General features: G+C 34.4%; 1 protein-coding gene across 2 annotated transcripts in view; it reads right to left on the bottom strand.

The window, feature by feature from the left end:
- The window catches only part of LOC101898939 (plasmanylethanolamine desaturase 1), a 60577-nt gene extending 56754 nt beyond the window's left edge, over positions 1–3823 (bottom strand). Inside the window, exon 1 of one of the 2 annotated variants that reach the window (XM_059128191.1) lies at positions 3601–3823. The gene's annotated coding sequence lies outside the window, so the exon portion shown is untranslated. The other variant, XM_059128190.1, reaches the window with a different exon arrangement.
- Between the last annotated feature and the right edge of the window lie 15667 nt (positions 3824–19490).

The following is a 19490-nucleotide window of genomic DNA, read 5'->3' as shown; positions in this document are numbered from 1 at the left end:
GGTAAATGGCCTCCATAAACATTTTTCATCAGATTTGGTACAAGATATAAAATACAGCCTTGAAATGTCTTTGCCAATTTTTTTCAAGATCTGTTCAGATTTAAATATAACTTCTAATTTGGGATCAATGAGGCACCTAACATACTGTGTTTGTCCAATCAGGATGCATTTTCCAAATCTGCTAAGATTGGACCAAATCAATTCAGATAACACAGTCAAATTTAGTGGAAACCGATTCAGTTAAAAATATATCTGCCATATAGCTCCACAGCCACGATTATAGATAGGTGTTTTTATTAACCTTACACAAATCCAGACTAGAAACGTATATTTGCTACGGGCTCTACTCTGTTCTGCTAAATATGCATATTGGTGGTTAATGGATTTTATTACAAATGTCTTTGACTACTATCATACCTATTTCACTCATTCACTAAGCTATCATATTTGTTTAATTGCTCACTAAAAACTGAAATTATGTGGAAGACGGAAAATGTATTCGACCTAAACAATTAACACTCTTAACAAGAAAATTGAATTAATGATGAACGTTATTCAAAAAGAGCACGACCAAAATAGTCCATTTCAATGAACTAAGATAATTGGCCACATAAATACACGCGCACTGTGGTCGAATAACAAATACCCTAATTAAATTGTGCTTTCGGCATGGAAGTATCAAAATAGAAATGTCAGAAATAGAATGAATTGAAACAAATGTTGGTTATGAATTGTCTTTGGTGTTTCTATCCCAACATACCAAAAATACAATACAGCTTGAGAATAATATTATGAAAATAGTTTATCATAAGAATTTTTCAACAATGCTTGAGAAACACTTTTTTGCACAAACTTTTCTCAAATCTGTCCTTTGTTGACAAATTTGTTTTGATTTTTTTTTTTGTGAAAATTGTCAACAAAAAATTATTTTCTTTGGTTAAAATCAAAATCACGCGAATTTAGGACCCATTTCCGGACGAAACTCTAAGGTAATGATGAATAATAAATCTGGGAATCTGTAGTATAAATTATTTCAATCTCATTTCAGAATGGAGGCGTCAAAAAGTTGCAGGAATTCAACAGAAGTGAAGAATAAGTGGAGGAGATACAGAAGCTCAAATAAGGGGAAAGAAAGCATCTAGGTATCAAGGCAACAGGATGCAGTGACAGCTGGGATGGCAATCAATGAATGAAATGTGTAAAATAATTAAAAAATGAATAAAAAAATATTTTTTACCATTGAAAAAATAAGCTTTATAAAATATTACTTTCGTAAGCTTATTCTGCAATTACAAGAATAAGCTTATGAATAAGGGTTCCTTTTCGATTATTCTATAATTGTTAAACAAACATTTCTCAATACATTCTCAAGATTTTCTCAAGCTTTAGGCTTATGTTTATAAGCTTATTAAAATATTATTCTCAAGTCAATTTGGTATGTTGGGATATTTTCCTTTTCTCGGCTTCGGGCATTGGCAGCCCAAAGCTCTTTTTCTTGTTGTCCAATGCAAGGCTATGTATTATTAAAAGTTTTTCAATTAACTGATTTGTCATTAACTTTTGTTGTGCCTGTTGAAAGCCATGGAAGAATCTAACTAATATTCTATTCCTCAGTAACGACAGATTACACTCATACATACGTGCATATTCCCAGCGAAGCAAACTGTGAGTGTTTGGTCTGACTTTGAGTTGATAGTCGGATGAAACTTCCGAATTCGAATGCGTGTTTGGTCCGAAGAACTCAGCACCAAGGAAGTAGAACAGCTTCGTAAAACTACAAGAATACAGTCAAAATTATGTGCAACACGTTGCTTTCATTTATTCGATATTTTCCCTAATTTTTTGGAATGGCTTAAATAGGGCGAAACCGGATACCGTAGTTATTTTGTTGTTGCAAAATAGTCAGGGTTATTCCCATTATTGTTGTTTTTATAAAAACAACGTTTGTTTGTTGTTAGTGGAGAAAGATGATAGTGTTTACTATAGGATAAGGCAGGGAATACCAAGATTTCGGAAAGCGCCACCAATCCTTAGTTTTTGTCTGGGGATATTCTCCCCAGTCGTTATTGTAAATAACTCCTACGACCGTAGTTTTTTATACCCTCCACCATAGTATGGTGCCCACAACATGTATATATATATTCTTGATCAGCATTAATTTCTATGTCGATTTAGCGAAACCTCTCGAAACCCTAATATAACGGCTACATTCGGTATTTTTAAGATTTTAAGAGAATTTTTAAAACACACTTAGGGTGGCAATATATAAAACGCTTTTTCGACTGGCTTAGGTCATCGGCTGGCTTCTTCGGAAAAAGAACAAAAGAGCGTAGATCCAAAATCTAACTAAGTTCACCTAAATCTCCTTTGTTCCTCTACGAAGAAACCAGCCGTTGACTTAAACCAGCCAAATAAGCATTTTATGTATTCTCACCTTAACCGTGGCAATAACAGTTCACAATTCTTGAGCAATCAATACCTTTTGAATATATAGGATAATGCAAAATATCATACACAGGGGATAATGTTCATCTAAAAAGTTCAACATTGGTTCGCTGGGCTTCTAATGAACACTTTTTGGCGCTTCAAATATTTCCATCGAAAGCCATTGCAGCCTGTCTCGCCTTATGATTTGAGAATATGGCTACTCTTTCGTTTGGAAAATTGGCAAATTGGGGGGCCATTTGCCCCATCCAGGCTTCACACAACACATTTCTTCATAATTAGCATTTACAAGAAGGACGTGCAAAACGGGTTATGCGGTGCCGGCATTTGAATAGGCTTTGATTTGTGTGATGTCGATGGGGATGGGGATGACTCCATTGGTTGTAGTGGATGCGTGTTTGTATGGCTGCGACGGGTGACTGTCAGACTGGCGGCTTAACTAACTCACTTGAATGACGGGGTGAAGCGGAGAATGAAAGCCTATGAGAAATAGTCATTCGTGTGGGAATCAACGGTGAACAAGTATTGGTTTGGGTGAAGAATGCTGATAGCCTGTTTTCTTCTTCCATACCCACAATTCCTTGGCAATGGCTTGATGAAGATATTTGGAAATAAATTTACTGCTACTTTGACAATAGCGATGGTGTCATTAATACTAATGCCTAATCCGTACAAACGTTCATATTTTCATTTTCTTTGACAATTTCCCACCAATTTGTTTTTTGTCAACTAAGTGACACAATTGCTCACTCACCACCGTTGTTGTGGAGACTTTAGACGCTTGGTTGCTGCCTGTTTTAAAGGAGTTGTTCCCAATTCTAATTGGACTCAGCAATCCATCAAGTACGTCAAACGGCAAACGTTAAACGACCGACTAACTTACCGACCTATCGACTTGCAAGACCAACCAGTCGGCGATACCCTTTTACTTCGCGTTAAAAATATATAATCCACAGCTATTTAAATGACGAAGAGGCAATTTCTTGCCTTTAGCCCAACGCACGCCTCGTTGTTTGTTTTCTCTTCATAATATTGATTGGGCGAAGGTTAAAGGAAAATGTATTAACTTTTAACAATTCTTTTCGTGTGACCCAAAGTCACAGTCTGACGTTCCGTTTGGGGAACTGCTGCAAGTACGGAACTTAAAACACTCACACACTAACACTTGTCCTGCTTCACTTTGGCTGGCTCCGGTTCTGTTGGTCTGCGTCTCACAGAGCCCCCAGTCTGTGTGTGCGTGTGTGTGTGTTATGGGTGACACAAAGGACACGTGATTCCCGATGTATGTAAGTATAACCGACACAGTGCCCTTTCGCTATGGCTTCAAAAATACTAATACTACAACTACGACTAGTGACAGTTTCAACGGAGCAAATTATACTACTGGCATAGGACTAGAAATTCCTAATTCACTCCGACAAATCAATCGTACAATCTTGCCCACCCCTCCTTGGCAGAACTGCCACTTCCCTTATATCAGTCATTTTACTTTGACATTTAGGTACATAAGCATAGAACCTAAGAGCTTTAGAGCTTTTTGCAACAGCTTTGTTCCTCTAGGGCAAAAATTAAAACATTAAGTCAAATTTAAGATAATTGAAACAAATGCGGTTTCCTCTCTCGCTGTTTGGAACGACTAAAAATTTGAAGCATGATTGGTTGATATCAAAATTAAAAAAATCACACAGGAGGCGAATTCAGGCCTTAGTCGTCTCTTTCTGATAAAAATGGGTTCGCCAAGATTCTACTATTATTATTTTTTCTAAACAGTAATATTTATTATTTATTTTTATTGAAAACAATGTGTTTTGACAGTGGTAGAAGAGAACGCCTTGACTTTGTTGCTTTTAAATATTTTGAAGATGTAGATTTCATCGCTCTCAGAACGGTTTTTACATTTCTCGTTAAATTGTTAGCCATTTAAAAAGTTAAGGAACAAACCTCATATAAGATATGTTGAAATGTCACCTTCTGCTGCCATTGAATACAGTGTGAATGCCGACGAAGTGTTTTGACAGTTTCCAAGACAACACACGGCTGGCCATTTAAATTTAATCTACCTAGTTTAATTAGGCGTTTTATTGTAATTCCTCTAACATGTATTCTCGGGAGGGAGTGACGTGCACTAAAATTTCTATCCATTAAAGATTAATACAAGTAAAAGGTATTTAAGTAAATGTTAGCAGGAGAGTGGCTAAGAACCGATATGGCTGTTTGTGTAGCCCAAGAAAACGTTTTCAGGCACTTAAGACTATTTTATTTGTTTAACATAACAAATGATATCACAATAAAAGATACCTTTTAAATAGGGCCATCTATTCGGGCGTACCTATAAAAGCAAGCGTAGTTGTGTAGATCAGTATTTCCCAAAGTATGGGTAGCCAGAAAATATTGTATGAGTCGAAATTGCAAATATTTATGAAATCTCCACCCACCAACTTGCAAAAAAACTAATTCTTTGAATGAGCAATATTAGCCCACTGTTTAGTGAGTAGCCGAATATATATTAAACGTCTACAGGACGAGAATTCGTGCTTAAGTTAACATGCGGATTCGAAATTCGAGCCTTCATAAAACAAAATAGTTTTGCGAGAGAATTACATGAAAACCGTTAAGATTATTGTTTTATAGCGCATTTATACTATTAAAGGTTAACCTATTGGATTTTAAATATCTATATCTTTTCTTTATAGTCCACCTTTGTTACCCCTTACTTTAGGAACAGTAAAAGATAAATTTCACATTATCGGGTTTTCATTATTACATCTTTCCGCTAAAATAAAATGTTTGTTTTTTTTACAGAGATATGGCAAGCTTTTTGTCAAAGTAACTGGTAGTCACAGCATTTTTTTCACAATTTAAGTTTAAAAATAATAAACAGAACGAATTTGTAATTAATTTCGTGAAATAAATATATATTTCAGTTCTTCACTATAAAATAAACAATTTGCGTTACCCATTTTTATACAAATAAATTTTGCTGTTATTGCCATATTATCAACATAAAATACGGCAACATGAATTTCGTAAACTTTACCTTAAAAGATAAAGGGAAGATGGTCCAGTATATTCTGTCTCTCGTCCCTAAAATCAAAAAACGTTTTCCCCAAATCTCCTCAAAAACAAGTAAAAAAGCTGTAAGTTCGGCCGGGCCGAACTTTTAATACCCTCCACCATTTGGTACAAATTTGACAATTTCCAAAAAAAAACAAAATAAAATCCGTTAAAATTTCTGTTAAAATCTTAAAAATACCGAATGCCTATACGACGACGTGGACCTGCATAGGCAACTTTTGTCATAAGTTATTACAATATTTAAATGCGAAACTTGAAGAAAAATCTGTTTATAATGTAGCTAAAATCATCAAAAAACCGAATATAGGGGGTACCGTTTAATGGGGGCTATACGAAGACGTGGACCTGCACAGACAATTATCTGGCATGGGCTGAAGTATCCATTACGAGCTTCACATGCGAAATTTGAAACAATCCCGGCAAATAATGTCGCTAAAATCATCAAAATACCGAATAACGGGGTTTAGGTATATGGGGGCTATACGAAGACGTGGACCTACATGGCCCATTTTCTGTTTTATGCTGCAGCATCTATTACGAACTTCAAATGCCAACTTTGAAACGATTCCGGTAAATAATGTCGCTAAAATCATCAAAATACCGAATATCAGGAGGTACCGTAATATGGGGGCTATACGAAGACGTGGACCTACATAGATTATTTTCTGTCTTAGGCTGTAGTATCCATTACGAACTTCAAATGCCAAATTTGAAACAATTCCGGTGAATAATGTTGCTAAAATCATCAAAATACCGAATATCGGGAGGTACCGTTATATGGGGGCTATATGATAACTTGGACCTACATTTACGAACTTAACCTGCCTACTAGCAAAATATACATGTGTGCAAAATTTTAGCCTTCTATCTCAATTTGTTCGAAAGATAGCGTGATTACAACAGACAGACAGACAGACAGACAGACACACAGACAGACAGACGGAATGGCTAAATCGTCTTAGAATTTTACGCTGATCAAGAATATATATACTTTGTTGGGTCTGACATGAGTATTTCGAGGAGTTACAAACGGAATGACAAAATTAATATACCCTCCATAGTATGGTGGAGGGTATAAAAAATCTCCAAGCATTTTACAAAAAACGTACAGAGTAAATCTATTTGAAAAAATATTTGTACATAGAAATCAATTCATATACTAGTTTATCTTGCATACTACACACGTAAAATAGCAAAAAATAGAAAATAACAAATAAATAGAACATTTAAATTTCATAGACTAGAGTTTTCAAAGTTGCAATGCAACCACGTCAAAAACTTGAAATTCCAAATCGTCAGCATTTTCAGTCTCATTTGGTTTATATAAATTCTTATAATTAAAAAGCTTTAACATTTCTTTGGTAGTTTCAAATTTATTGCAGCAAATGGAATTATTTGAAAATTGAGTATTTACTCTCAAAAGAGCTTCCAACAAATCATACTGCATTTTATTTCTAAGTTTGGTTTTCACTGAGTTCATAACTCTTTCTACAAATACACTGCTGGTTGGCACCTTCTGTGTAAAACAATCATGCAACTTTTAGCACTTTCAATGCAAATATCAATGTAACTGTTTTACAAATATAAACTTTTGTAAATATTAAAATAAGTAAGGTAGTTAGAATTTTTATTGCAAAAAAATCCTCACAATTTTTTAAAATGATCCGCACTAAATCCTTAAGTCCCCAACGTGAATTTTTCGTCCCCAATTTGAAAAAAATATCTCCTGCTTGGAGAAAATTCCTCAATACTGGCAACACTGGTCTGACCTTTTGCTTATCGGACAGTTTGTACTTAAGTGAAACTTGCAATAACGAAAAACGATTTATGTGTCCGACAACATCGTTTTTATACCTTCCACCAAAAAAGGTATGGAGGGTATATTAAGTTTGTCATTCCGTTTGTAACTCATCGAAATAATCATTTTAGACCCAACAAAGTATATATATTCTTGATCAGCGTAAAATTCTAAGACGATTTAGCCCTGTCCGTCCGTCTGTCCGTCTGTTGTAATCACGCTACAGTCTAAACGAATTAAGATAGGAAGCTAAAATTTTGCACAGATCTCTCTTTTGTCTGCAGGCAGGTCAAGTTCGAAGATGGGCTATATCGGTCCACGATATCGTATAGCCCCCATATAACGGTACCCCCCGATATTCGGTATTTTGATGATTTTACCCACATTTTTCAACGGAATTGTCTGAAAATCCACACAACGAGTTCCTTGTGGGTACTTTATACCTCGGTAGAGAATTTTCCATATAGGTCCACGATATCGTATAGCCCCCATGTAACGGTACCCCCCGCTATTCGGTATGTTGATGATTTTACCCACATTTTTCAACGGAATTGTCTGAAAATCCACACAAGGAGTTCCTTGTGGGTACTTATACCTCGGCAGAGAATTATCAATATAGGTCCACAATATCGTATAGCCCCCATATAACGGTACCCCCGATATTCGGTATTTTGATGATTTTATCCACATTTTTCAACGGAATTGTCTGAAAATCCACACAAGGAGTTCCTTGTGGGTACTTTATACCTCGGCAGAGAATTGTTCATATAGGTCCACGATATCGTATAGCCCCCATGTAACGGTACCCCCCCCGATATTCGGTATTTTGATGATTTTACCCACATTTTTCAACGGAATTGTCTGAAAATCCACACAAGGAGTTCCTTGTGGGTACTTTATACCTCGGCAGAGAATTATTTATATAGGTCCACAATATCGTATAGCCCCCATATAACGGTACCCCCCGAAATTCGGTATTTTGAAGATTTTACCCACATTTTTGAACGGAATTGTCTGAAAATCCACACAAGGAGTTCCTTGTGGGTACTTTATACCTCGGCAGAGAATTATTTATATAGGTCCACAATATCGTATAGCCCCCATATAACGGTACCCCCGATATTTGGTATTTTGATGATTTTACCCACATTTTTCAACGGAATTGTCTGAAAATCCACAAAAGGAGTCCCTTGTGGGCATTTTACCTCCTCAAAATGAAGTGTCTATATAGGTCCACGATATCGTATATTCCCCATATAACTGTAACCTCCGATATTCGGTATTTTGATGATGTTAGCCGCGCTTTTCAATGGAATTGTCTTAAAATCAACACAAGTAGTTCTTGTGAGTACTTCACCCCCTGAGAGAGAATTGTCTATACAGGTCCACGATATCGTATATCCCCCATATAACGGTACCTCCCGATATTCGGTATTTTATGATTTGACCCACATTTTTCATCTGAATTGTCTGAAAATCCACACAAGAAGTTCCTTGTGGGTACTTTATACCTCGGCAGAGAATTATCTATATAGATCCACGATATTGTATAGCCCTCATATAACGGTACCCCCGATATTCGGTATTTTGATGTTTTTAGCCATATTTTTCAACGGAATGGTCACAAGGGGTTCTTTGTACATAAGGGGTTCTTTGTGAGCACTTTACCCACCGACAGAGAATTCTCTATATAGGTTAACGATAACGTATAGCTCCCATATAACGGTACCCCGCGATATTCGGTGTTTTAATGATTTTAGCCACATTTTCCAATCGTATTGTCTGAAAATCCACACACGGAGTTCCTTGTGAGTACTTTACACGCAGACATAGATTTGTCTTTATAGGTCCACAATATCGTATATCTCCCCATATATCGGCACCTTCCTATATTAGTTATTTTAAAGATTTTAAAAGAATTTTTATTGGGTTTTATTTTTTTTGAAAATTTTCTAATTCGTTCCAAATGGTGGAGGGTATTCAAAGTTCGGCCCGGCCGAACTTACTGCTTTTTTACTTGTTTCATCTATCGGAAAGATATAACAAAGACCTAAAATGGTAAAGACTAGACAAAATGCATTTTGAGAAATGGTTTGTGTCTACAATACATAGAGTAACTGCTCATGGCAGTAACATGTTAATATAAAAACCACAATTACAGAAACGGATAACAAATAAAAATTTGAAAAATCCAAAATTTTGACTTCAAAATTCTATTCCATGGACTTTTCCGAAAATTTGCACATTGCCTTAGCGGTTTAAATCAGTTAACATTGGTAACTATGTTGTTATGATATCGTAACAACAGAGGTATTTTCACAGGGTTACCATATCTTGACTCTGTCTTGTCCTATCTTTAGATATAATAAGCAGTTCCAGTATGTTAATCTTGTCTGTTTAGATACACCTTTAGCAGAATATTAAGGCGTTGAGCCGATGTTTTTTATGCAAAACGAATGCAGCAAAAAGCTAATTTGAAGGCAATTGAAGTTGAAATATTAGTGTTCATATTGTTACAAGGATAATAATGCGTTTTCCAAAATATATAGGCATGTCACAGGAACGAATTCGGTACGAGAGTGATTTTAATTCCGTATTTAGCTTGTTAAGAAAATGTAAAACGCAATTTTTTTCGGTTTGAAACCAATTTTGTTTTTGCAAGTGAAATTGTATTTTTATGGAAACTTGTGACTTTAAAACACTTTTGAGTTATAATAAAGTTGTCTTAATAGCAAATACACAATTAAATTTACATTTTTTTTATCTTTTTATTTAAAACTAGCTTGCCCTGTCCGCATTGCAGCCCGTTCTTTTAGTCTTTAATGCTTATTTTTTTTAAAGCAAAATAAATCACAGGTCTGACTGTGATTTTTTTTGCTTTCTTTTAAGCAGAATATTTACACTTCTACAATGTTCCTAATCATGTGTTTTGTTTTGATTCCTCATTCATTCATTATTTCATTCCCCTAATGTTACCGTATTGAATATATAATGTTGCCATATTTAATTCGTAGTTAGTCAAATCGTACGAAATCTGAACAAGCTAAAACAAAAAGGAACGATTTTGAATTATGAAATTCAAAATATTTATTCAAAATTTTATATTTATTTAACGATATCTCCCGATATTCGTTATTGTGATGATTTTAGCGGAATATTCGCCAGAATTGTTTCGAATTCTGTATTTGAAGTTTGTAATGGATACTTCAACCTTTGACTGATGTCTGTCTGTTGTAATCATGCTATCTTTGGAACGAATTGAGATAGAGGGCTTTTGCACATGCGTGCATTTTTCTAGCAATCTAAAGTTATGTTCTGGACCATGTTCGTTAGATTTTCAAAAACCGTATTTTTCGACGTCTTTTTTAATGTTTTCCAGTGCTCTTCAAATGCAATGTCGAATTTAGATGCTTGTTTTATTGCTACAAATTTCTTTTCATTTCAGATGATTCGTCACCTGTGCAAAGAATGGCGATTGTTGATTTAAACAAAATCACTGTGGACGATCGGAAACTTGGAGGTCAGCCCCAGGGTGTGGCTTGGGACCCTAATCGCCTCTATTTAGCAATTACTTTTACAGACACACCCTATCTATTTCTCCTGTTTTTTTTTTTCTTGTCCAGCGTTGGCAATAAATATTCTTAGGCCGTATATTACACCTTTCCGAATGATAAAAAGGTGATGGTATCGGACACAGGTTTCATTTAAGTACGAACTGTCCGCTAAGCAAAAGGTCAGACCATCTTCCCTTTATCTTTTTATGTAAAGTTTACAGAATTCGTGTTGCCATGTTTTATGTTGATAACATGGCAATAACAGCAAAATTTATTTAAATTAAAAAATGGATAACGAATTTTTTTTTAAATTGAAGAACTGAATTATACGTTTATTTCACGAAATTAATTACAAATTCGTCCTGTTTATTATTTATAAACTAAAATGAAGATGCATTGTGAAAAAATGCAGTGACTACCAGTTACTTTTTCAAGAAGCTTGTCATATCTCTGTAACAATATTTTAAAAGAAGGATGTAATAATAATATGAACTTTGTCCATCACTTTTTCCTAAAGTAAGGGATAACAAAAGTGGACTAAAAAGGAAATATATAAGAACGGACCTTATGTATGTATGGTATGTTTGTTTTTAAAGTAAACATAGCAAAAACAACAATACAGTTTCAACCTTAGGCAGCATTTGGCTTGGATACCTGCCAACCATGATGAAGAAAGAGAACAAAAACAAAAATAAGCCAAATTAAAAGAAAAATCGCTAATTTGATTTACTTACATTTTTGACGTTTTTGTTTTGTTTTCATTTATCTAATATAGTGGGAAACTACTAAATAATGTTAGTTTTAATTAACAAAAATAAAAATTATAAATATACATACACTAGCTGCCCGGTCCGCGTTTCCGGCTCGTAGTTTTAGTCTTTAATGCATAGTTTTTAAAGTATAACCATTTTCAGCCAGAGGTTTTAATTTGACAGTTTAAAACCTAAATAATATATCACATATATTAAAAAGTATACATTAACTGTTTTTTAATAGCCAAAGCGATTCGAAAATATAATCAAAAAAAATTTCCGCGAAGAGGTCTTCTACCCCCTAGGAAGCTAAGATGTCAAATAAGGGTAAAATCAATTGGAAAATGGGACCAAGACAAGAAAGAAAGACCGAGAAATCAGCGGATACCTTCATATAAGGGTTATACCAAAGCATGGTCCTATTTTTATAATTATTTGAAACATTTGAGGAATTTTAAAGGGACTACATCAATTTAGACCGACCTGATACATATTTTGTACAACTGATTTTTCATGAAACCCTTAGGACTGTATCAAATTTAAAACTCTATCGTAACTTTTGCAAAGTATACAGCAAAATATTTGAGGCCCTTTGTGTTTGGTTAAGCTATATAACAAGCAAAAAAGCTGTAAGTTCGGCTGGGCCGAACTTTGAATACCCTCCACCATTTGCTACAAATTTAACCTGCCCAGACAATTTTCTGTCATAGTCTGTAGTATCCATTACGAAATTCAATTACAAAATTTGAAATAATTCCGGTAAATAATGTCGCTAAAATCAACAAAATACCGAATATCAGGAGGTACCGTAATATGGGGGCTATACGAAGACGTGGACCTACCAATTTTTTGTCTTAGGCCGTAGTATCTATTACGAACTTTAAATATTAATTTTGAAACAATTCCGGTAAATAATGTCGCTAAAATCATCAAAATACCAAATATCGGGGGGGTACAGTTATATGGGGGCTATACGCAGACGTGGACCTACATGGCCCATTTTCAATACCAAAAGTCTTGCAGACAAAATACACATTTGAGTAAAATTTTATCAACCTACTTCATTTCGTTCGGAAGCTACAGTGATTTCCACAGACGGGCAGACGAATAGACGGACGGACATTTATAGATCGACATAGAATGATATGCTGGTCAAGAATATATATACTTTGTTGGGTCTAAAGTGTATATTTCGAGGTGTTACAAACGGAATGACAAACTTAATATACCCTCCATACTATGGTGGAGGGTATAAAATGGACCCTAAAAACATTTGACCCGAAATCCCTTTTTGGGATTTGTATCTACCAACCAAACAATTTTCCAAGTGTAATTTCCCGCGTGTAATTACTGACGATAGTACATAGTCACCGTATAACGTTACATGTGAGTTAAGGTTACTTTTAAGGTTTCGAAAGAATTTTCCGAGGATATGATCCTTTTCTTTCTAAATTTTCAATTTGCTCCACTATTTACTTATAGGTACAGTGGTTTCTATTTACCTGCATCAACATTAGCTGCGCATTGGCCTTTGCAGACCAAAAAACTTTTTTTACGCCATTTTTTTCTGAATCCCTTTATTTGAATTGTATTTAAGTGCCCAATCGATAGCTGCACATTGGACATTCCTGCCTCGAAAATTTGGTATTTTTTTTTTAATTTGGTTACAAAAGTTGTATTTATCTGCACAAGAAATTTTTTTGCACTAAAAACTACCACTTCGTTTTTGTTTTTGTATTCGCAAAAACAATAACAACACAAGAAAAGAGCATGCATTAAAAACATATTCTCGCTTCCTCGCCCACACTAAAAGATGGTTATGCTGGATAAAACACCACTGATGCTCAAATTCCCCATTGATTTTGGCTGGCTGTTACACGTACGTAAGTAAAATAAAGATTGCTGCTTTGTCGTGCACGAATAGAAAATTAAAGTTACCTGCACTTTTTGTGCACGTAAGTAAAATTAAAGACACCTGCTTCATTGTGCAGATAAATGCAATGAAGCTACCTGCATTTTGGGCATTGCTGCACAAGATGTCGTGCAATTTTTGATTGTGCAGGTAAGCAAAAAATACTGTATTTTGAATGACTCAAAAGCATTTTCGAGGTTATAAATCATTTGTCGAAAAATTACAACAAAAGTCCACTTTATAATTTATTTTCTATTCCCCAGTACCTCTTTATATTCGTTATATCATCGTATATTTTCCAAATCAAAAGTAATTTTGAATTCGTAACTTTTAGAAGACCAGATGCGCTATCGTCAGTAATTACACTGCGGAAATTACACTTAAAAAATTGTTTGGTTGGTAGATAAAAATCCCAAAAAGGGGTTTCGGGTCAATTGTTTTAGGGTCCATTTTTTATAGCTTAACCAAACACAAAGGGTCTCAAATATTTTGCTGTTTACTTCGCAAAAGTTACGATAGAGTTTTAAATACAGTCCCACGGGTTTTCATGAAAATCAGTTGCACAAAATATGTATCAGGTCGGTCTAAATTGATGTAGTCCCTCAAATGATGTAGCCCCTTCAAAATTCCTCAAATGTTAGTAATTTGAAATTTTAGGAAGAACGACACATTCTTTCAAATAATTAAAAGAATAGGACCATGCTTTGGTATAGCCCTTATATGGTGGTATCCGCTGATTTTGGCTATTTCCAGCGTCTTGGTCCCATTTTTCAATTGATTTTACCCTCTTCGCGGAAATGTTTTTGATTATATTTTCGAATCGATTTGGCTTAAAATATGTGTTTAAGCTATTTTGGGGGTAGATTTTAAACTCTCAAATTAAAACCTCTGGCTGAAAATAATTATACTTTAAAAACTATGAATTAAAGACTAAAACTACGGGCCAGCAACGCGGACCGGGACAGCTAGTATATAGATATAATATACATACATATAGAACCTAAAATGGTAAAGACTGGACAAAATGCATTATGGAAAAGTAATTGATATAAAAAAATATGTAGAGGTGAGCAGTGCATCAACAGGGACATGTTAACATAAAAAATATAATAACAGAGAAGTTTTACAATACTGTTTGGTGTAAAACAAGTAAAAAAACATTAAGTTCGGCCGGGCCGAACTTTTTATACCCTCCACCTTAGGGTAAAGGAAACATTAGAACCCATTATGACCCACAAATACAAATTTTTAGACATATTCGTGGGAAAAAGTGGCAACAATTTTCAAGATATCGAATATCGGGAGGTACCGCTATATGGGGCTATACCAACTTTTAGACAAATCCGCGAAAAAATGTGGCAAAAATCATCAAAATACCGAATATCTGTAGGTACCGTCATAAGGGAGCTATACCAAAATGTGGACCTATACTTAAAATGTTTCGCCACCGTAGCCAGAACCCATTATGACCAAAAATACCAATTTTTAGACAATTACGTGAAAAAATGTGACAAATACCAAAAATCGGGAGGTACCGTTATATGGGGGCTACACCAAAGCGTGTACCCATACATACAATATTTCGCCACACGAACTAGGACCCATTATGACCTACAAATACCAATTTTCAAAAAAATCCGTGAAAAATGTAGCGAAAATCATCAAAATACCGAATATCGCGAGATACCGTTATATGGGAACCATACCAAATCTTGGACCTATGCATGCAATGTATCGCCACCGGAGCTGAACCTATTATGCCCAAAAAATGCCAATTTTTAGGCAAATCCATAAAAAAATGTGGCAAAAATCATCAAACTACCCTATATCGGGAGGTACCGTTATAGGGGGGCTATACCGAAGCGTGAACCCATACATACAATATTTCGCCACGCGAACTAGGACCCATTATGATCTACAAATACCAATTTTCAAACAAATCCGTAAAAAATGTAGCAAAAATCATCAAAATACCGAATATCGGGAGGTACCGTTATATGGGGACTTTAACAAAACGTGGAGCGGGCAACGTTAGATCGTCTTAGAATTCTTTGCTGATTATGAATATATGTACTTTATTGGATTTACGACGAATATTTAGGGATGGAGGGTATAAAAATTGGGCTCAAAATTGTATTCCATTGACGTTTTCAATTACTTGAGCATTGCATTTGCTGTTAAAACTGCTTAAGTGGTCTGTTCCCTTTATGATATCGAAGAATATGGCAGATCTAGTATATTCTTGGCGTCAATATTTTGACTCTGACTTTTCCTATCTTTATACTTCTATGACCCGTTTTTATATCTTTTCGTTATAGTTCAGTTTGGTTATCCATTATCGGGTTCTCATTATTACATCAGAGAAAATGTAATTGGTAGTCACTGCATTTTTACATAACGGTATTTTCATTTTAGTTTAAAAGAAATAAACAAAAAATATTTAACATAAAATAAAGTATCTGCTTTATACATTTTTATTTAAATACATTTTGCTGATATTGCCATATTAGGTGTGTCTGGTTACATTTCCTGCAGGAATTGTCCAGCTAAATCTTTCTGAGAGAGTAAGGTAGTTTTATTCTCTTTTGCAAGGAAAATGCGAAAAGTAAACAGACGGTATTCCTGCAAAAGCTTGCAACTAATCAGCTGATTTGTCAAAACAAACCAATTTGTCCCCTATTATAAGAATAAAAAGAAAGGAAGCACCACCAATTTTACAAGTTTTTTAAATAAAAAGGAAATTAGCAATTAAACAAAAATATGAGCAATAAAAGAAAGATAGATTTTATGTGTTCCCCGGATTCCTTTAAATTTGTTGCTAATGGCGTTTGTCTGAAAACGTTGGAAATAGCCTTTTATTTTCTTATTACATATTAATATTTAGGTTTTTCACATTTTGTAAAGTTTATCTCAAAAAACAATGTGAATAAGAAGAGTTGCAAGTGATTGCAAGAAGAAATTTGTCCAGCAAGAATTTGCAAATTCTCACTGAAAGAACTGTCAAAATTTCTCTCTCCGACCGCTCTCTTTTGCAGAACTTTTGGGTTAACAGACGACTTCCAGTAACAATTTGTAACAATTGTTACAAATTTTAGGGTAACCAGACACACCTATTATCAATATAAAATATGGCAACATGAATTCCGCAAACTTTACGTTAAAAGATAAGTGGAAGATGATCTGGTATTTGGCTTATCGGACAGTTCATATTTAAATAAAACTTTAAATAATGAAAAACGATTCATTTTTCCGTTTTTGTTTTCTCTTTCGAGACGAGCTTAATGATCTGAATTTTGCAGTGAAAAGGAAGCCAGATAGACACTATCACACACTCACCACTATGCGACGCGTTTCGCCGTTGGTTAAGCGGCTCATCAGGCATATTTGGTGTGGATGATGGCTTACAAGGACCGTTCTCTGGAAAGTAGTATATATTTCGAACTTATTGCAAATTAGCATATGCGAATTATATACTAGAAACTCTCCATGTTCGACTCAAGTTCTATTGGCAGATCTTTTTCACACAACATAATTTTTTTATCTATCAGAAATATGTAGTAATCGGCCTGTGTCTTTTTTTTTTTTATAAACAGCGTTTGTTTATTAGTGGAGAAAGATGGTAATGTAATAGGGATAATATTCTTAGAATTTTTTTTGTGCAAAAAGAAAGCTAATAATGTTAATTTAAGAGATGTTTCGGACCTCTTATTTTAGTCCAGTGCAGTATGAACATTTTAATAACAACTAGCTGGCCCGGTCCGCGTTGCCGGCCCGTAGTTTTAGTCTTTAATGCAAATTTTGCATAGCATAATATTTCACAAATCTAGCTCATAAAGGTGAACAAATTTTAATATAAATATTGATTCGACTAAATAGAAATAAATAACTATGGAACGAGGGCAAAATAATTTCTGAATAGTCAAAGTTAATTACGCTTTTACACCCATTACTATAGCACCTTAAATTGCGCATTAGAGTCCCCAAAAAGTCTATGTTCTATGTACCCGCGTTGTTGTCCATCAATCGGTAAACATCACTATAGATCGGCGGGCCTGGGGACTATATGGGGACTGTACCAAAATATTTACGTATGTTGACATTTTTCTGTAAGATGGTTCTCTACTCACAAAGTAGCCTAAATACAGCAAATAATAGCCAAAATAGTTGAAAAATCATTGATACATTTATATAAGGGTTATACCAAAACGTGGCCCAACCAATATTCTCTTGGGGGTTACAAATTCAATAGAAAACAAAATTTTCTTTTCTGACCACCAATTAGATGTGAAAGTGGACTTGGGGATACTCCAATATGGGGACTTTACTTAAATAAATTCCTATGTGGCAATTACCTGTATGGTGGTTCCCTACCCCAGAGTAGCATAAATACAATTATTAACCAAATCAATTAATGAATGTGGTCAAGACCAAAATGGGCCCTACTCTGAAAATTTCAATCTTTATGCGAAAATGTTCTCTACCTCCTTAGAAACAAAGATGCCAAATAATGGCCAAAATATTTAAAAAGTGACCAAGACACCAAAAATAGCTTAAATCATACGATGGTTATATAAATATGAAATCGGGTTGTACCCTTATCCGTGAGTTATGATCGATATCATGACCTGCAAAAGCGATTTAAGGTATCTTGAATGTTTGGGAAGATTTTCTGGAAGGATAGAAATCCTTTTCTTACTAAGAGTCCCATTCGCTCTTCTATTTTCCACCCTTTATATTTGGTATTTTTCTGATTGTACATTGGACGGATTATTGTGACAGGAAAGAAGTAGTTCCACGCTTTGAAATGAGCCCCATTAGGCTTTTTCGGTAATTTTTGTTTGTTCAAATGTGTTCACATCTTCCAGCTGAACCACGATGTCGGCCCTGGAGTTGAAAGGTAGATGTCAGTTAACATCTTATTTCCCACTTATTTCATTTTTTGGTGAAAATTTGTATATAGTGAAAAATTATTTTTTATTTTGTTCACAAAAAATTTACTGAATTCAATTAGATAATACAAATTGAAAAAAATTGACAAAAGAAGAATAACACAATGAAAAAATCTTCAACTTGTTCGCTGATTTTTTACAGCAAATGTTTAAAGATCCTTATATAGTTTGTCAATAGAATGTATTTCTATTTTAAAATTCGATTCCATTAAATTATTTCGACATCATCTATTCCGTTTCGCCACCACATAATTCGGTACAACACTTCCATGTAAGTCGCCATCAATTTCATTTCTCAAGAAATCAAGTCAATTAAATAAATTGGTATTAATATTTGAATTCAAAAATAAAATATAAAAAACACTACAAATGTACATTAGAAAAAAGTAAGTCAAAATGGAAAAAAATCATGCAAAATAAAACATTACTATTGTACATTTCAAAAGTCAAAATGAAAATGTTAGTATATCACATTTTTACGCGATTTTTTTGGATATTATCCTTTTCGGAGAGAAGACAATTCCGAATTTGTATGAATCGTTAAAATCAGTCCAGCGGTTCTTAAGTTATAAGCGTAATAACTAACACAACTTTCTTTTATATAATAGATAGATATAGATTAAAAAGTACTGACAACGACAGTTCCTCAGCCCCAAATAAATACTTAGAGGGGGATGAAAAGTCAACAGTATCTCGTGTAATAATTTTCAAACCGATATCTCCTCAATATTGGCAAATATAAGGATTTTAGATAAATCAAAATTGTGGGCGCAAAAGTGGGCGTGGTCTATATTTTTTTCTTTAAAAACCTAACTCGGGGTATGACGAAAGTTTTTACAAAAAATTATGCAAATCGGTCCAGCCGTTTTCAACTGATTCCGTTACCAACAAACAATAATTGATTTTTATATATATAGATTTTACTTTTAACGATGGTAGAATCAAGAAGGTAAAGTCAAACTATTTTTTTCAAAATTACTCAATTGACAAAATCCACAAAACGCA

The sequence above is a fragment of the Musca domestica genome, unplaced genomic scaffold (genome assembly GCF_030504385.1).
Source record: "Musca domestica strain aabys unplaced genomic scaffold, Musca_domestica.polishedcontigs.V.1.1 5, whole genome shotgun sequence".
NCBI lineage: Eukaryota > Metazoa > Arthropoda > Insecta > Diptera > Muscidae > Musca > Musca domestica.
This window is presented reverse-complemented; position numbering and strand designations above follow the sequence as displayed.